This window comes from Gorilla gorilla, chromosome 5 (assembly GCF_029281585.2).
Source record: "Gorilla gorilla gorilla isolate KB3781 chromosome 5, NHGRI_mGorGor1-v2.1_pri, whole genome shotgun sequence".
Taxonomy (NCBI): Eukaryota; Metazoa; Chordata; class Mammalia; order Primates; family Hominidae; genus Gorilla; species Gorilla gorilla.
In genome coordinates, this window is record NC_073229.2 from 116259115 (window position 1) to 116277687 (window position 18573).

The 18573-nt window shown below is 35.8% G+C and overlaps 1 non-coding gene across 1 annotated transcript; it reads left to right on the forward strand.

The window, feature by feature from the left end:
- The first annotated feature begins 14792 nt into the window (after positions 1–14792).
- Positions 14793–15003, forward strand: LOC115935041 (small nucleolar RNA U3). Its single transcript, XR_004070764.1, has one exon. It is a non-coding gene; the product is annotated as a small nucleolar RNA U3 (small nucleolar RNA).
- The last annotated feature ends 3570 nt before the right edge of the window (positions 15004–18573 follow it).

Sequence of the window (18573 nt, forward strand, 5' to 3'; positions counted from 1 at the left end):
ATAGTCTGGCCACTTTTACACCCTCTCAGTATTGCTCACCTATTGCACTACAATGCGATTCTCAGTATTGGTCTTACATTGGAATCACCTGGGGAGATTTAAAAATACAAATGGCTCAGTCCCACCCCAGACATTCTGATACAATGGATCTAGGATTCATCCTGGGCATTGAGATTTTTAAGATTCCCCTAAGTGATTCTAAGGTACAGTAAAGTTTGATAACCACTACCCTAGTAACTTCATCATGCCTCTCATTCTCCTTATCATTTTTAAACCTTTTATCTTCAACATTATTTTTAAATAATTTCCACTTTTATTACAGATTAAAGGGTATATGTGCAGGTTTGTTACATGGGTATATTGTGTACAGCTGAGGTTTGAGGTACAATTGATCCTGTCACGCAGATAGTAAGCACAGTCCCCAATAGGTGGTTTTTCAGCCCATGCCCCTCTTGCCCCTTCTCCATCTAGTAGTACTCAGTGTGTATTGTTCCCATCTTTATGTCCATGTATATTCCACTTATAAGTGAAATCATGTGGTATTTGGTTTTCTGTTCCTACATTTATTTGCTAAGGATAATGGCCTCCAGCTCCATCAATGTTGCTGTAAAGGACACAGTTGCATTTTCTTCATGACTGCATAGTCTTTCATGGTGTATGTGTACTACAGTTTCTTTATCCATTTCACCGTTGATGGTCACATAGATTAATTCCATGTCTTTTCTATTGTGAATAGTACATCAATGAATATACGAGTGCCTGTGTCTTTTTGGTAGAATGACTTGTTTTCTTTTGGCTTTATAGCCAGTAATGGAATTGCTTGGTTGAATTGTAGTTCTGTTTTAAGTTCTTTAGTAAATCTCCAAATTGCTTTCAATAGTGGCTAGTTTGCATTCGAGTTGCAAACTAGTTGTGTGCTTGTACACGCCAACAGTGTATAAGCATTCCTTTTTCTCCCCAGCCTTGCCAGCATCTGTTATTTTCTTACCTTTTAATACTCACCATTCTGGCTCATGTAATTTCTCTGATGATTAGAGATGTTCAGCATGTTTTCATATGTTTGTTGGCCACGTATCCATCTTCTTTTGAGAAGTGTTTGTTTATGTACTTTGGCCATTTTTAAATTGGATTGTTTGCTTTTGCTTGTTGATTTAAGCTCTGATATGGTTTGGCTCTGTGTCCCCACCCAAATCTCATCTCGAATTGTAATCCCCACGTGTCAAGGGAGGAAGGTGATTGGATCAGGAGAGTGGTTTCCCCCATGCTGTTCTTGTGATAGTGAGTTCTCATGAGATCTGATGGTTGTATAAGTGTTTGACAGTTCCTCCTTCACACAATTTCTCTCCTGCCATCTTGTGAAGAAAGTGCCTGCTTCTGCTTCTGCCATTATTGTAAGTTTCCTGAGGCTTCCGTACCTATGAGGAACTGTGAATCAATTAAATCTCTTTCCTTTATAAATTATCCAGTTTCAGGTATTTCTTTAAAACAGTGTGAAAATGGACAAATAAAAGCTCCTTGTGGATTTTGAATATTAGGCCTCTGTCAGATGCATAGTTTGCAAATATTCTCCTCCATTTTCTAGGCTGTCTGTTTACTCTGTTGGTAATTTCTTATGCTATACAGAAGCTCTTTAGTTTAATTAAATCCCACTTATCAATATTTGTTTTTGTTGCAGTTGCTTCTGGGGACTTAGCAATAAATTATTTGCCAAAGCTGATGTAGAGAGGGTTGTTTCCCAGGTTTTCTTCTAAAAATTTTATTGTTTGAGGTCTTACATTTTACCTTTAATTCTTCTTGAGTTAATTTCCATGTATGGTGAAAAGCAAGGCATCAGTTTCATTCTCCTACATATGGCTAGCCAGCTGTCACACCACCATTTATTGAATAGGAGGTCCTTTTGCCAGTGCTTATTGTCATTGATTTTGTTGAAGATCAGATGGCTGTAGGTATGTGAGTTTATTTCTAGGCTCTCTACTCTATTCCGTTGGTCTATGTGTCTATTTTTGTACTAGTACCATACTGTTTTGATTACTGTAGCCTCATAGTATAGTTTGAAGTTAGGTAATGCAATGCCTCCTGTTTTGTTCTTTTTGCTTGGGATTGCTTTGGCTATTTGGGCTGTTTTCTGGTTCCATATAAATTTTAGGATAGTTTTCTCTAGTTCTGTGAAAAATGACACTGGCAGTTTGATAGGAATAGAGTTGAATCTGTAGATTGCTTTAGGCAGTATGGCCATTTTAATAATATGGATTTTTTCCATTTATAAGCATGGAATGCTTTTCCATTTGTTTGTGTCATTTATGATTTCTTTAAGGAGTGTTTTGTAGTTCTCCATGTAGAGATATTTCCCTTCCTTGGTTAGATATATTCCTAGGTATTTTACTATTTTTGTGGCTACTGTAAATGGGATTGCATTCTTGATTCAGCTCTAAGCTTGGACACTATTGGTGTATAAAAATGCTACTGATTTTTGTATATTGATTTTGTATCTTGAAACTTTAGTGAAATAGTTTATCAGTTCCAGGGGCCTTTTGGCAGAGTCTTTTCAGATTTTCTAGGTGTAGAATCATATCATCAGTGAGCTTGACTTCTTTTTATATTTGAATGTCTTTTATTTCATTTTCTTGCCTGCTTTCTCTGGCTAGCACTTCCAGTACTATGTTGAATACAAGTGGTGAAAGTGAGCATCCTTATCTTGTTCCAGTTCTCAAGGAGAATGTTCCAGCTTTTGCTCATTCATCTATATGTTTTCCATAGATGGCTCTTGTTATTTTGAAGTATGCTTGTTTGATAGCCAGTCTGTCGAGAGTTTTTATCATGAAAGCATATTGGATTATATCAAAGGTGTTTTTTTCTACATCTATTGTGATGACCATATGGTCTTTTTTTAAATCTGTTTATGTGGGGAATCCAATTTATTAATTTGGGCATGTTGAAGCAGTCTTACACCCCAGGATTAAAGACTGCTTGATTGTGGCGAATTAACTTTTTGATGTGCTGCTGAATTTGGTTTGCTAATATTTTGTCAAGGATTTTTATATCTATGTTTATCACGGATATTGGCTTGAAGTTTCCTTTTTTCATTGTATTTTTGCCAGATTTTGGTACCAGGGTGATGTTGGCTTCATAGAGTAATTTAGGGAGGAGCCCCTACTCCCTTATTTTTTGAAATAGTTTCAATAGGATTCGTATTAGTTTTTCTTTGTACATGTGGTGAAATTCAGCTGTGAATTCATATGGACCAGGGTTCCCTTTGGTTGGTATTGTTTTTTTTTTTTAATTACTGATTTAATTTCTGAACTTGTTACTGGTCTGTTCAGGTTTTCACTTTTCTCCTGGTTCAATCTTAAGAAGTCCTTTGTTTCCAGGAATACACTGATTTCCTCTAGAGTTTCTAATTTGTGTAAGTAGAGGTGTTAATACCAGTCTCTGAGTTTTTTTTGTATTTCTGTGGGAATGGTTGTGATATCATGTTTGTTATTTCTGATTGTGCTTATTTGAATGTTTTCTTTTATTTTTCTTTGTTAATCTAGCTAGTGATCTATCAGTGTTGTTAATTTTTTGAAGAAGCAAATCTTGGTTTCATTGTATGAACTGTTGGGTCTTGATTGTGTTCAGTTCTTTGATTTTAGTTATTTCTTTCCTTCTATAGATTTGAGGTTGGGCTGCTCTTTTTTTTTTCTAGTTCCTCTTGATGCAGTGTTAGATCCTTAGTTTGAGATCTTTCTAACCTCTTGATGAAGGCATTTACTTCTTATAAACTTTCCACTTAACACAGTTTTAATTTTATCTCAAATATTTTGTTAATTTGTGTTGCTGTTTTCGAATAATGTTTTGCTTTTTCTCTTATTTTGAATTCACTGAGACTTGTTTTATGGCCAAGCATGTGGTTGATCTTAGAATACATTTCATGTGCAGATGAGAAGACTATATTAAGTTGGTGCAAAGGTAATTGCGGCTTCTGCCATTGAAAGTAATGGGAAAAACCACATTTGCTTTTGCATAAATCTAATATAGTCTGTGGCTGTTGGGTGGAGGATTATGTAGATGTCTATCAGGTCAAATTAATCAAGTTTTGAGTTTAAGTCCAGAATTTCTTTGTTAATTTTCTGCCTCAATAATCTAATGCTGTCGTTGGGGTGTTGACATCCCCCACTATTAACATGTGTCTGTCTAAGTCTTTGTATAGTCAAGAACTTGCTTTATAAATCTGGGTGTTCTAGTGTTGGGTGTGTATATATTTAGGATAGTTAAATCTTCTTGTTGAATTCAACCCTTTATCATTATATAATGCCCTTCTTTGTCCTTCCCGATTGTTCTTGGTTTAAAGTCTGTTTTACCTGATGTAAGAATGACTCCTGCTCTTCTCTGTTTCCCATTCATAGGACAGATTATTCTTCATCGCTTTACTTTGAGCCTGTGAGTGTCTTTACATGTGAGATATTTACATGTGAGATATGCCTTTCGAAGTCAGCAGAGAGATGTGTGTTTTTTTTGTTTCGTTTTGTTTTTTTCTGGCTTACCACTTTATGCCTTTTAAGTGAAGTGGTTAGACCAGTTACATTCAGGGTTAGTATTGATATATGAGATTTTGATCCTCTTTGTGTTGTTGGCTGTTTGTTTTGTAAACTTAATTGTGTAATTGCTTTATATTGTCTGAAGACTATATGTTTGAGTGTGTTTCTGTTGTTGCAGGTTTCGATCTTTCGTTTCCATGTTTAGCACTCCCTTAAGGACCTCTTGTAAGGCTGATCTGGTGTCAGCGAATTCCTTTAGTGCTTGCTTATCGGAGAAATATTTTACTTCTCATTTGCTTATGAAGCTTAGTTTGGTGGGATATGAGATTCTTGGTTGGAATCTCTTTTCTTTAAAAATGCTGAAAATAGGCCGGGCGCAGTGGCTCACACCTGTAATCCCAGCACTTTAGGAGGCAGAGGCGGGCAGATCACGAGGTCAGGAGACCGAGACCATCCTGGCTAACACGGTGAAACCCCGTCTCTACTAACAATACAAAAAATTAGCCAGGTGAGGTGGCATGTGCCTGTAGTCTCAGCTACTCAAGAGGCTAAGGCAGGAGAATCGCTTCAACCCGGGAGGCGGAGGTTCCAGTGAGCAGAGATCGCACCACTGCACTCCAACCTGGGCGACAGAGCGAGACTCTGTCTCAAAAACAAACAAACAAAAAATGCTGGAAATAGATCCCCAATCTCTTCTGACTCTCAAGGTTACTGCTAAGAGGTCTGCCGCTAGCTTGATGGGGTTTCATTTGTAGGTAATCTTACCTTTGTTTATAGCTGCCTTTAAGATTTTTTCCTCTGTGTTGAACTTGGCAAATATGACGACTATGCCTTGGGGATGGACACATTATGTAGTATCTCACGGGGGTTCTCTGTATCTCTTGATTTTGTATGTCCTCCTCTCTAACAAATTTGGGGAAAGTTTCATGGACTATATCCTCAACTATATTTTCCAAGTTGCTTGTTCCCTCTCTTTCTTTCAGGAATGCCAATAATTTGCATATTTCATCTCTTTACACAATCCCACATTTCTCGAAGGTTTTGCTTATTTTTAAAAATTATTTTTTATTTTTATCTTACTGAGCTGGTTTAAAGAACTGGTATTCGAGGTTTGAGATTTTTTGCCTTAGCTTGATCTATCCTGCTGTTAATGCTTTTAATTGCATTATGAAATTCTTGAAGTAAATTCTTCAGTTCCAGAAATTCAGTTTGGTTCTTTCTCAAAATGACTATTTCATCTTTCAGGTCCTGGATCACTTTACTGTTTTTGTTTGTTTATTTGTTTGTTTGTTTTGCATTTCTTGGTTTGCGTTTCAACTTTCTCCTGGATCTCAATGAGCTTCCTTGCCCTCTAGACTCTGAAGTCTATGTCTATTATTTCAGTCATCTCAATCTGGTTAAGAACCAGCATATGACATCATTAGGTTAATTTATGAGTATTGTGGCAGTATTCAATCTAAAGTCCATGTAGCAGGTGGCTTCAAGAGGATGATTACTCAGCTCAAGGGGGTTAGTGGGATGTGACTCCTACCTCGTTCCTATGCCTCTCTGGGCCTGATAATTTAAAGGGGGCTGCATTCCTCAGATAAAAAGTTTCTTTTCTTTCTCAGGGGACAGAACAAAAAGCACATTAATTTATGCTCAAAGAATAGCTCGTGGTTGCTTTTGTCAGAAAATGGCTGTGGATATGGTAGGCACTCTGAGTCAATAGACTCTTCCACACAGCCAATATTTACTCACTTGATATGTAAAGAGGTCTCTCTAATGACAATGATAGGTATAACAATTTTTGAATGCTTCCTATGAATTCAGGTGCATATTATAATAGAGGAAAGTAACAGTTAAATGTTGAAAGCATTTTCTTATTTGAATCTACTTTGAGATAGTTATAAAGTAAGATTTTTTGCCCATATCTGTTAGCATATAAGAAAGAATATTTTGTTATGTTTATGAAATTGGCTTAATATTAACATAGCGACAATGTATAATTCTTGTTTTTAATATAATCACCATTGCGCCTCAGGGGAATCGCTGTGATTATTGCAGGATTCACAGAGATTCCTTTCTTTATTTATCCCAGGGCTTTTACTTGTAAACTTATTTAATACAAAATATACTGCATTGGAGATGGTTCCAGAAAGCTCTATTTAATGTTGATTCTGCAATTCTACCATGATTTGGCCAACTTAGAAATGAATCAAAGAAAATCTTCTGAAGCTTATCACTTTTCAAATCAAATGGATGAACTGTATACATGTTAGAAAAATGTCTGCTACTTTTTCTGTGGTTTAGTCTACTGGTTCTGAGAAGTCCTAGGGACCATTTGTGTCACCATACGATTATCCCTTTCTTCAAGGTGAAATGTAGAAAGAACTCAAATCAATTACATTATTTTAGAAGAGAAGCAACAGAGGAAATAAATGTTCAGTTTCACTATATTGCATCATTTCACATGGCTATTTAGGGGAAGAGGAACAAAATGTAATATAGTCCCTTTTATAAAATTGTATTATAAACTACAACTATATATGTAAATATATATTGAAAACATGTTACTTATTTTACTTCTATGATTTTGAGACCTGTTGTTGTTACATTTCTCTTCTAAACTGTTTTGTTGCTTTTATCATGTGAATGTTATTTAGTATGAGTCCAGAGTAACTATTTAGTTCTGATCAATATAATATTTGTCTTTTGTTTGCAGGTCAACAAATATTTGGTTCTATTTCAGAATGCTTTTTCAGGGTTTAGTAAATACAGTTCTATGGCTATGATATAAAGCAAATGAAAATACATTGGTAACACAAGATTAACAAAAAATAGAATGCCATACTCTACTTATCCATAATACTATGGTCAGGAGGCTGCTTATATCTCAGATGAAGAAAGTGATGAACTGTACATCAACTCTTTACATTACCTTTTCCATCCTTTATACAGTGTTAAGACAATGACAAACACTAATTTGACAATACAGTGTTCCAAAAGATACTGCAAACATTATATATATGCACATTACATATTTATAATTATATATTCATTTTCTCATTCCCAAAATATTTCTTGAGCATCTACTATGTTCTAGTAACCACATTCCAGGAATCAGTTTATCTGAGATAACAAAACAAATGAGGTCTGTGCCTTCCCAGAGCTTATATTCCAGAGGGGAAATCAGGCAGTAAATGAATTAAAAATACATTAACAAAATAATTGAAAGTATAAATTCTCTGAAGTAGATTAAAAATGGCGAAGAAATTTGGGGAAGCCAGATAGAATAGTGAAAGGACATCTTAAGAAGTGATATGTGAGCTGCACTGAAGGGAAACAAGGAACCAGTTAATTATACATAGAATTCTGGGAAGAATATTTATAAAAGAAGGGATAACAAGAGCAAAAATGGAGAGATGGAAATAGCTGGGATGTCCACAAAACGGAAAGTAGATCAATGTAGTTGGAAAATAAGAAGCCAGGAGAAGCATGTTTAAATTGTTGTTGGAGTCAGAGTCAAGAGCCAGAGCCTACAGGGCCTTGTAAGTGATGTTAGGAGTTTGTACTGATGCAATACAGTGCACCATGGAATGATTTTAAGTGGAAGAAACCTGGTACAATTTATTCAAAAAGCTTCTTTATTATACCTCTGGAAATAATTTTATTATTAAATTAGTAAAAAAATAAATAAGTAAACAGCTAGTTAGTAGGTGGAGCAAGATTTCATTGATATCCATTCTCCCTTTCTTCCTTTGAATAATAGAATGCTTGAGTTTAGTTGAACAAACATCTGTCCAGCTAGAGATTATATTTCTCAAACTTTCTTGCAAGTAGGTATGGGAAATTGTGTGTGTAATTCCTGGATCACATAGCTTAAAAAGGAAATTGTGCTCCATCTTCTCACTTTCTCCTTAATGATAGAAACACAGAGATTTTGTAATAATGGCCAACTTCAACCATACAGACAAGGAAAACCTACTCTGGAATGCTGGAGGGAAATGAATCTGATGCTTGGATGACTTCATGGATTAGAACTGCCTATTTGCCCTGGACCTCTTCCCTCCCTGTGGATTTTCACATGCAAGAGATATAACATTTTATTGTTTTACTTCAACCACTACTATTTTGGGTCTCTGTGACACCAGCTTAGTCTATACTTATAAATGTAACCCAAAATAACTGTTCTGAGAAATTAAAATAAAAACAGTTACTAATAAGGGACTTTGCTTAACTTTCACAGTATAAATACAGCTTACCACTTCAGTCCTCATTTACTAAGGGGATAGATGATTGTTTAATAGGATTGCACCTTTAATTTAGGTTATCTATTCAATGAAACAACTGAACTTTCAGGTAGGAACTAGAGTTAATATAGTAGGTGGCAGCCTATTCCTAGGATCTCTATTTAGGGGTGCATAATAGTATGTTAATACATTAATCTGAGCTTTCCCAAATTCTGTTTCCCAAGCCTAATATTTCACAACAGAGGTTTTCGTGTGTTTGTGTTTTTTTTTTTTTTTTTTGAACTGTCACTCTCCAGTGGCTTCTTCTAAATTCAAAACGGACAATCTGCCTCAGGCTTCCTAGAAACCCACTGTATCATTTGGCCTAAATAACTCCAGTTTGATTTTATTTTTTTCCACACAGAATAGTGCTATAAGGCAATAAAAATTGCTTGGGGTCGAAAACAACACACTTAAAATAACTGGAAAAAATGTAGAACATACAGAGGGGTCAATGTGCACCACAGGATTGTGGCCAGTTACATGTATTTAAATCATGTAAGGAAAAACTGTCATATTTGAATTCCAGTGAGAAGTAGGGAGTGACATTATTACTAAAAACAAATCTATTATTAAGCGACTTATCTATTTTAAGCCTGGAAGAATTTCATTTTAAATTCAGATAACCACGTGAGGAACAAAATTGTGTAGTGTTTATAGAAATTCCATTGCCATATTGATATTTATTCTTTTCATTCCTTTGACAGTGTATGCTTAAATCAGATTTCATCAAAAGTATAGAAGATTCAAAGTTTCACACCTATCTAAGGCTCTGCAACATTCATATAAAATGCATATGGGGGACTAATTGGCAGGGAAGAGAGCCAAGAGCTTGGGTGGCATTACCTTCCATGAGGAGCAGATGGCTACCCACCTGGGGAGCTGTAATATGCACTTAATTGAAAGGAAGTCAGAGTCACTCGGCAGAGATCACATTTAGAGTAAGCCATACTCATGATTTCATAGTCACTATTGTTTTACTTCTGATGTTCATTATCTTTTTTAGCTTTAAGTGTATAAATATTACATGAGAAGGCAATGATATTGCATTATTATTGCGTAAGAATGCAATAGCATTGCAAAAGAGTGAAACATTTTTCATATTTTCATCTCTAGAGGATTCTGTAAAACTTCCAAAAGTCTTTTAAGAAATTAAAATAGCCAAACTGTGTGAAACATTAAATTATACACAACAGACACTTAAATACAATACTTATGAAGAAATGAATGTTCTGATTAACTGGTTTTTTGATGAATTGAATGATTATCAATCATGTCCTGATGGGAAAGGCACTGTGCCCAAATATTATTAAGCAAAAAGAAGGAGCTCAAAAAGCATAAGATTTAGTTAAGATAAATGAAAAATCATTTTTGTTTTAATTCTCACTATTAAACAATTATTTTCTAAAATCTAAGGGAAGAATTCCTTGTCTAAGTGGAGAACTTGATTATCTGCATCCTTATTAAGACTTTTCAGTGCTTCTTGGTAACCATTTTGAGGACTAATCCTCATTTGTACTGTTGGAATTCAGTTCAGTAAACACTTTGAGCCATTCCAGGTCAGGCAGGATGCCCAGCATAGAGGCTTCTGAGATGATTGGACAATTTCTATCCTCTAGGAGCTCACAGGCTTTTGAGTCACAATCAGAGCGTCCTGATAGAAACTTTTATGCAAAGTCCTCTCCAGCATGGGTTTGATTCATGTTATGATCTCGGCCATTCTCCAGCTTAAAATTCTTCAAGAGTACCTCTTGCCTTTCTAATAAAAGCCAAACCCTCTAGAATAATGCAATGCTCAGATATTTCATAACTGTTCTCAGGTGTATAAAAGAAAACTGGTCTTTGAGTGGTGACTGAGAGTTGACGTGAAGAAGAGTCAAGGATAAGAAGTTCTCAAAATAGGCCCAAAGAAGGTATTGTTAGATATCCCCACTACAGCAGTCTTGGCAGTGGAGGCAGTTTCATACTGTCAGTTTTGCTGTAATGCTGCATATACACTCCTGAAAGTTATCATGCTATGCAAAACTGTGCAGCAAAAACCAGACACGCAACACAAAAACTTCATCAGTCATACATTAAAAAGATAAGAACTTAATAAATATGGTAGCACAGTTTTATATATATTAAATGGTTTATTAATACATAAATTCTACAATAAAATACAATTTTAAGAAAGACCTGAAGTTTTCTTATTTCAAAATTAAGCAATATAAGAATAGCAACTTTTAAGTTACTGTGAGATGGTAGAAGGTGGATTGTCAGAATCAGATGAAATTTGTAATGCCAGATGTGGCTCACAGCGCACATAGTGAACTGAGGTAGCTGGTGGATGTTTGAGATGGGTGACGTCTGAATTTTGCATATTCTTATGCAGATGGGTTCAGCTGGGTGCAGTTTTTTGAGTTCTCCTAGTGTTTCTGGCAGAGGAATTCCCACAGAAGCAAATGTGAAATTTGCATTATGCTTAAATTGTTCCCAAATATCTCAATTACACTGAAACAAATTCATGTTCTCAAAGCAAGCATTGTAGCAGAACTGACTGTATTTTGTGATTTCAGGTATCTGAACAATGCAGTGAGCCACCTGCTCATGAATTTATAACATTTATTTCATAATTAGGAATGGAAGGCTGAAGATGCTAAGGCTGGCCTAGAAGAATACTTGAAATTCTTTCATATAAAGGGCAATAAGTCAATTAATGCAAAAGTGCCCCAATGGATGTCAGTACTTTGTGAAATAGGAATAGGAAACAGGAGGGCGCAGATCCCTGAAGCAGGAGATGGCAGAGCATAGCCATCAGGTGGGTGTGGCAGCAGAAGAGGAACTTGAGATGAAGAGCAGAACACGTCCTGTCATCCTAATTGTGCGAAGATTTGTTTCTGCTTATTTTCAACCAAGTGGAAATAAAAATAACCTGCTCTCAGAGGTATTTTTGTCATCAGCAGCTGCATATAAATGCAGCTCTGTTTTGCATGATTTATAAAAATTTAGTGTGTTGTAAGATACACATCATTACAAAAGAGGTCCTCTTCCCCTACCCCACAAGGATACATTAATTGAGGTGTGCAGGACTGGGTCTGCAAAACTGCTTAAAAACATTCCCCACAGTTGCAGCCAGGAAAACATGACCTTGCTTGTCAAGAAGGAGGGGAGAATCCAGGATCTTTAACAACGTATTTTAAGCTGCTTAATCCCTTCACATATAGCTATAATACCTGGCTCAATGTGATGATATATTTCCTTTAAATACTTATCTGAATCATATTCTTTTGGAAATATATTTGAAACATGAACAGAAACCAGGGAAATTAATATTATGAGGGATAGGATGGAGTTGTATAGATTTTTTAAAAGGAAATAAAGCAGATAAATGACCTAAAATCATGTTAAACTGGCTTTAATGTAAACTACCAGATCATGTGAAGGTAAGTACAACAAACACAGAAATATCATCAAATTAGCTTATTTAAAGTTTAATTTCTTAATATACTGAACAAATACTTTTCCTTGATATCACCGCGAGCTTAGTAATTAGGCAAGATTTTTAAAAGTATCATTTAAAATCTTTACTCACTGATTTTTTAAAGAAATTACTTCTTATATCCTAAAATATAAATTGTGTATCACTACTATATACATTATGACAGATGGTAACACCAAAAAAATTAATAAGAATGTCTTTTTTTAAAAAAAAATTGACTTTCTACACATATTCTTTTACCCTACTTTTTCCTGATCTATTTAATATCTCTCTTTTAAAATAGCTTCTATTTTGCTAGGAAGATCTGTTGTGCATACTTCCCATAGAAATATTTCCTAAGGTATGCTAAACCTTGAATGTAGCTATATGTACCACAGGGAAGTGAAGCAGTAGTATATTATGAGGCAACTAACATTTGCTCCAGCATTTGTGATGTAAGACTTTTTGGGATCAAAATGGGATCCACAGGCACAAGATTCCGTCAAGGAAATAAAAATGGGTTGTTTAGTCAATATTACATATCATTTCAGGCACAGAAAAAAATGGTGTTTCATCCACAACGGATTTTTTATTAATACTTTCTAAGATCTATAAAAGCAAATAAATGTAGCAATGATGTGAAATGAAAGCCAACTACCCATTTAAGTCATGCTCACACCACATAGCTCGTAGTAGTTACGATGAAAGAGAAAACCTGCCCTGAGTTTTTGTAAAGCAGCCTCTAGGAATTTAAATAACCCCTGCCTGAGAAGATTAGGTGGATAAATACAACACACACACACACACACACACACACACACACACACACACACCATTAACTGTATATAAAAAATAATAAATTCTTTAAATTCAGCATTCAAACCATAACTGATTGGTTGCTAAGTTATAGACACATGGATCAAGGAAGCATGAGGATTCACACATCTGAAAAGTCAATATTGAAAACAAACTAACAAAACAAACAAAAAAGAAATCTCAATGTCTTTCAAGTAACTACTGATGGTGATTGTAAGCTGTTTCCAATTCACTTTTTTTTTCTTCCTACGATCAGGGAATAATAAATCTTAGCAACTGTTACAGTCCAAGCTGCTTGTCAGATAGATGTGGGTACTAATAGAAAGGTTAAATGCCTTGGTTTATGACATACAATGATTAATTATAGAGCTAGGATTAGAACCCAGAAGCAATACAATTCTCTAATTTCTTTAGCATATTAAAGCCAATTTTGCTGGGCTAGACAGAGCAGTTGTGACAGTTAGCATTACATGAAATATCGGCAAGAAATTGATATTTTAAAACCCCAAACCTCACGAGGGGTAGTAATCAGACCATCAAAAGACATGGGTTCTCTTTGCATGTCTGCTTCATGTGCTTGCAGCATAAGAAATGGGGCAACAAAATATTAATGTTGTAAAACATTTAGGGTTACACAAATAGAAGAAAAAACACTGAAATATGAAAATATATCAGATCTCTCATGATGAGGCCAGACTCCATTCCTGGTTGTCTCCTGCTGGGAGAGGGGGCTAGGATTCAGTCACATAGAATCATCTAGCAGCAGGATCCAGGTGGATATACCGCTCCGCTGCTAAAGTGAAGACAGAGTTAGAGTCCACTCCCACTTTGTTGGCTTCTTGTTTTATTGGCTTGTGGAACATTTAAATAAAGAGAGTCTGGGATTTTCTTAAATGCAGAAGGCACCTATGATTTCCTATTTTTAAGATCGGAGATTCCAGTGTTTCTATAGGATTCTGCAGCTGGTTGGCTGCTGAGCAGTGAAATAGTGAGCCAGGGACACACAGCTTTGCCTAACAAACGGCACCTTTTCTAGATGCATGATTCTGCCATGTGTTTGCACATGCTATGTCAGCACCTTGAAATGTTCACCTTCCTATGTGTCACCTATCCATTAACACTCCTACCACCACCACCAAACTTCTAAGATTGCCTGGCTTAACTGTCTCTTTTTTTAGAAACCCCCCCATAACTGCTTTGGACAGAAGTAATTGCTCCCTTATTTGTGGTACCATAGAACTTTGTTCTCACCTCTATGGTAAGATTTACCTTCATGTATTGTAGTTGCTCCTTCACCTATGCCAGATGTATAGGAGCTACAGCCTCTCCACATTTGAAAGTCAAGTGCCAAGAATAGCACTTGGCTAACAGCATGTAATAACGAGGTGTGTTGAATGAATGAATGAATGAAATTTTGCAAGGTCATTCCAGTTTAATCAACACTTATGCACTTGGTCTTATTCTCTCCATTATTAATCTTTTAAAAAAACTTCAAAAATAGTTTTGCTGATTTAAAATTTAATTATTCTATCAGTTCACAAATACTAATTAGGCACTTATTATATGCCAGGAACTCTGGTTGGAGCAGACTGATTTTAGGGGACAGGTCATAGAAGAAATGGTAGAAAGAATAGAATTGTAGATCAGGTGCACATGGGGAACTATGGGAGGATTTTTAATAAAGAGGCAATACAATTTTACTGGTACTTTAAAAAATACTTGTTTCTAAAGGCTATACTTTCAGGAATCATTTCTATAGTTTGTTACAAGAGAAGTTTCTCTGAATGTGTAGAGCACCAGAAACCATGACGAGGACGAGAAGGCACAGCATTCTTTCCTAAATGTGAAGCCAGCTCTTGGTGTTGCTTCAACTGCCACTTGCCATTAATGACAGTTCTTCTTTCCCACTGGGAGAATAAAAAGGAGAGAATGCAGTCCTTTATTTTATATATATATATATATATATATATATATATATATATATACATATATATGTATATGTGTGTATATATATGTTTCCAACTGCTGTGTGGGGAATAGGCCATAGTGGAGGAGTGGAAAGCAGAAAGACCACTTAACATATGCACTAGTTTTCTTCAACGTACCACAGTCTGAGTGGCTTAAACAAGATAAATTTGCTGTTGCAAACTCCTGGAGGCTAGATGTCTGAGACCAAGGTGTTGGCAGAGTCGGCTCCTTCTGACAGCTCTGAGGGAGACTCTCTTCTATGCCTCTCTCCTAGCTTTCTGGTGGTTTGCAGACAATCTTAGGCATAGATGCATCACTCTGATTTCTATTTTCATCTTCTCATGGCATTCTCTCTGTGTGCTCTTCTGTCTCTGCATCCAAAGTTTCCATTTTTATAAGGACACCAGTCATACTGGATTAGAGCCTACCCAAATTACCTCATCCAAATTTGACTGCAAAGACAAAATTTCTAAATAAGGTCACATTCTGAGACACTAGGGATTGGGGCTTCCATATATCTTTCTGGAAGAATGCAATTCAACCATACCAGTATACTATGGAAATAGTAAAGTCTAAAGATGACGGATGGACCAGAGCATAAATACTGGAGACAAAGAGAAGTGGCCACTATTGGCATCATTTTGAAGGTTGAGCCAACAGATTTTGCTGATAAATTGGGTGTGGGGTATAAAGAATAAAGGAAACTTAAAAAGACTTCAGGATTTGGAATCTAAATAATTACTATTTTCTGAAATTAAGAAGACTGAGAAGAGTGTAGAGGAAAGTCAGAACTTTGTTTTTGAACATGTTAGCATGTTATCCTTGAAATCTGTTAGGATTTCTAGGCAGAGATGTTGATAAAGTGTTTTGGTATACAAGTCTGGCTTATGAAAATTTATAGCTGCAGAAGACCTAATCTTCTTAGTTCAACCAACACTTATGATAGATTAAAAAAAAAAGTCAGGTTTTTTTGTTTTGTTTTGTTTGGTTTGATTTGTTTTTTTTTTTTTTTGCTTAGGCTGGAGTGCAATGGTGCGATCTGGGCTCACTGCAACCTTCACCTCCCAGATTCAAGCAATTCTTCTGCCACAGCCTCCCAAGTAGCCGGGATTACAGGTGCCACCCACCACACCCAGCTAATTTTTGTATCTTTAGTAGAGACAGGGTTTCACCATGTTGGCCAGGCTGGTCTCAAACTCCAGGCTTCAAGTGATCTGCCCGCCTCAGCCTCCCAAAGTGCTAGGATTACACACCTGAGCCACTCCACCCTGCAGAAGTCAGTATTTGTAAAAAGTGTTATTTAAAAAGTAAAACAAGACACCTTGCTCCAAGGCCACTGTAACATGTAGTGAAAGCAATAGAAAAAAAAATAGCTCTCTTGATTTCCAATCCAACACCTTTTCCATTATATTACAAAGCTTTCATCAGCAATTTTTAGTTCCACATGCAGTTGGTAAACAGTGGTTGGTAGCCTAATGCAACAAAAATATTAAAAATTACAATTCTGGACCCAGTAGTTGGGTGGCAAAGGTTCCAGCTTAATACATATTCCCATATATTATCACAAAATGTATGAACTTAACTAGATGGTCAAAAACATTGCAAGCTAGAATAATTTTCGAAATTGAACAGGTTTTTTTTCTCCTAACATATATTCAAAGCTCTAATGCAGAATCTGATGTTGAGACTATGCTACCTTGAAGCATAGACGCTGAATGCCCCCAGAATCAGGCACTTAACTTCTCTCTGCCCACATATCAACTGGCAGCTGGCTCAGTCCTTGCTGAGTCCAAGAGAATGTTTTGTCCATTTGAAGATTTGGTTGAGATCAACTTTCTATGTTTGGCACTCTGACTAAATTTACACTTCAAGAGATTCTGAAAGATATGATCAGCATGTCGGTCTTCTGTTAGCTTTGAAGAAGGTTTGATTTTTTTTAAGTTGAAATTAAAGTCCTTGTACTTTTCCTCTGGGTTATTTTCATTTTGCAATAAAATATTTGTCAAAAATAGCTACACAGAACAATAGTATTTATAATATATACAAACATTCTATATGCTTTCAATCAAAATATGACTACAGAAATATGGAATAATCCTTATTGGCCTCTTTAAGACTATTTTAGCCACTGTATATTGATATTTTATAATGCCTACTGGGGCACTTTTTTATTAATCAATGCAGCAATTGATTAGCTGCAACTGTTAGAAATATTTGAGTAACTTCAAAAACCAGAAACATGTTCTATCCATCAGGAATGTTATGCTACTAACCCACTGGAAGGTTGCTGGAGGTAATGATGTTTCCATTATGTGGCCATAGAGAAGGGACAGCTGAGCAGCCTAAGCAAATTTCCAAAACAGAAAGGAAAGAATAGGTGTGCCATGCTCTGATATGTTGTAAATATTCATATGTGTTTAACATTCAGGGAGTAAAAACTCAGTCAAAATAGCTCTTAAATGTACTAAATGTCATCCTCTATAATTTTTCAATTAGAAAATTGACAACCAAAGGAGGGAAAAAATAAGAGGAAAAGCTAGTAGAGTCTCTTTATCCAGGGCTTTTGCATTATTTTGTTTTAAATCTTGCTAAAAATATTTTGCAGATTAATTGCACACACCAAAACTAACAAAGCCTGTATTATGCACAAATGCTAATTATTAATGGATATTTTATACTGAATTCCAGTCTAATAATACAGGATATTTTGTCCTTTTCACTAAAATGCAGCAAAATAAATTTCATTAGAAGGCCTCCATGGTTACTTGCTTTTGAATGTATTCTTTTATAGACATTTACTAAGAAAAAATATTTAAAACAGAGAGAAATAGTGTCATCTCTATAGTACATATGCACCCATTACTACAGCTAGCACAGAAACAGAGATAAACTCACTTGCAATTTTTATGTTGCACTGATCACTTCCATCAGCCAAGAATGAAAGCCACATCTTTTGTGTTTAAAGAATAAAAGGCAGTGTTATATATTACAGCACCCAGAAGGCACTTGTGGCAGGTGCAGTAATTTAAGTCATCCTAAACACTCACTAAGGCAGCTAAGGTATAGGCCAGTTGGGTGAAAATACCAAGCAAAATAGGTTTGAGTCACTTTTCTTTTTTAACAATCTTGAAAAACAGAAGAGATTTCATATCTCTCAGGTGGCTTGGTTACGACCCTAGTAGAAAGCAGGGATGGAATTCTCAAATTTCTTTCAGCCCTCCCCTTTATTCTATGATTTAGAAATAAAATCAGAGGCGAACCTGGAGGAGTAGATACACATATTTATCAACTATAGTGCCCAGTAGAGGGCACTGGAAAGGCAGGACTGAAAGATAAGATTGGGCTCCTAATTTTAAATGATAAGGGTAGATCTTTTAGAAGAGAAAACCTGCAAAAATAGTTTTTCTAAGCACAAATTTATCGACAGGGTTTGACATTTATCCTTCAAATGCAATGTGAAATTGGCATTACTGCTGTTTTCAAATTTTGACTTTTTAAATTAAGATTGCTTGCCATAATGTGTTCCCTCAATAGTCAGTAA